Below are 1969 nucleotides of genomic sequence, written 5' to 3'. Positions count from 1 at the left end.
ATAATTTGCCAAGTTCGTGAATGATTAATTTTCAATAATAAAGCTAGTTTAGCTGTTTTTGGTGAAAATTTTTCCTTTTTATTATGTTTTTTCTATCACAAGACTCACCAAAACTTCATTTGAGAGTCAAGTTTGACTTTCGTCTAGATTAACATAATGTTGGTTACCATTCTCTTTTAAAAAGCTTGAAAAACCTGAATTTTAAAATTTATTTAAAAAAAACTTCGTACCCCATTGCACAGAGGCTTTTCGCTATGCTGGGGAGGGATATTGTACGCAACCTTACCCTTACATATGCAAAGAGACTGTTTTCGGATACGAACCCATGACCAACAAGTCACCAAGGCATAACTTTACCGCTGCACCAGGGCTCGCCCTCAAAAACTTCTTACCCCATTGCCCAGAGGCTCTTCGCTATGCGAAGGTACGGGGGAGGGATATTGTACGCAACCTTATCCCTTGCATATGCAAAGAGACTTTCCGGATTCGAACTCATGACCAACAAGTCACCAAGGCACAACTTTACCGCTGCACTAGGGCTCACCCTCGAATTTTAAAATTTATTTATACAAAGTTTTTTTTTATCTCGTGTTCTAGTATAATAAATTTTTTAGTAAATTAGTAATATCATTTAAGTCCTCAAAGTACATAAATTATTATTTTAGTCTCTGAAATTAATTTTTTCTAAAATAAGTAATTGAAAGTGTAATTTAACAATCATTCCAATAAAAATATAATCTGAGTAATAATTTTAACATATATTTAAGAATCAAAATGGCAATAAATTAATGATTCATTTATGCTGGATTAGATACTTAATGGTAATGGTAATTAAATTAGGTGATTAGGTGGTGGGAGAGTGGAGAGTGGGATGGGTTGGGTTGTTAAAACTTAATTAAAAGTGAAGCATGTGGGAAGTGGGATTGAGGTTTAGTCGTGGTCAGTGTGTGTGGGCTCGGATACCCAGTCATTCACAAATCAGTAATCATTGCCTTTTTCTTATCCTTATCTGCATGGAACCCTTTTCCCTTCCTTCTAAACAATTGACTGTTCTTAACAGTGACACTTCCCGCACAAAAATAGACGTATACATACATTTCAGAATATGACAATTCCCACTTGGTCTTTTTCAATTTTCATAATATTACTTCTTCTGCTTATTTATTTATAATATATACAATTCTTCTTCATCAATTTCAATTTTTTATGACTATCCATGTACGCCCAGTTTCTACTACTATAATCCACGTATATATCTCATCAAAAGGAAGTCTCTCAATAAAAATATTGTTAAAATTATTATATTCATAATTCACCAACAGTGAAAAGTTATTACAATTATTAAATTTTGTTAAAAAAATAATCATAGATTACGACTTTTAAAATAGATTTATAAAGAAGTTATTATTTTTTTAAAATAATCAATTGAAACATTTTCTGTATTAAATGTATATAATAATTAAGTAATAAAAAAAATTATATCCCGAGAAAATTTGATAGTTGTAACTTGCATGTATCTGAACATTGGTGCATACATAAGCTTAGAGGAATTTAGTTCATACACACAATATAAGGGCTGGAATCCATATCCTTTTTTGTGGCCCAATGTGAGCTCGGTAACTACTATTCTCACACGAGTAGTTTTTTTTTTTTCTTTTCAAAATTGCCCTTTCCTTGGAAAGTTTGGAAACATACTTCCCTTGTATTTGTTGCACATATTTTTTCACCCCTACACTAATCATGATTCCATTTAACAATGGAATTATAATTCCATTATGTATTTTTTTCTCCCAAACAACACAATGAAATCATGTGTTCTATTATCTACTTTTATACACCCTCTTTTAATTAATTTTAATTGCAAGTTATCTTTTCAAAGTAATAAAATTAATTTTCATATAATTTACTATTTTTAATAGTAATTGGTATCTTTTTTTAATTAAAATTGAATTATTAGATAAACTGACCA

This window comes from Glycine max, chromosome 1 (genome assembly GCF_000004515.6).
Source record: "Glycine max cultivar Williams 82 chromosome 1, Glycine_max_v4.0, whole genome shotgun sequence".
Lineage (NCBI taxonomy): Eukaryota > Viridiplantae > Streptophyta > Magnoliopsida > Fabales > Fabaceae > Glycine > Glycine max.
This window is presented reverse-complemented; position numbering follows the sequence as displayed.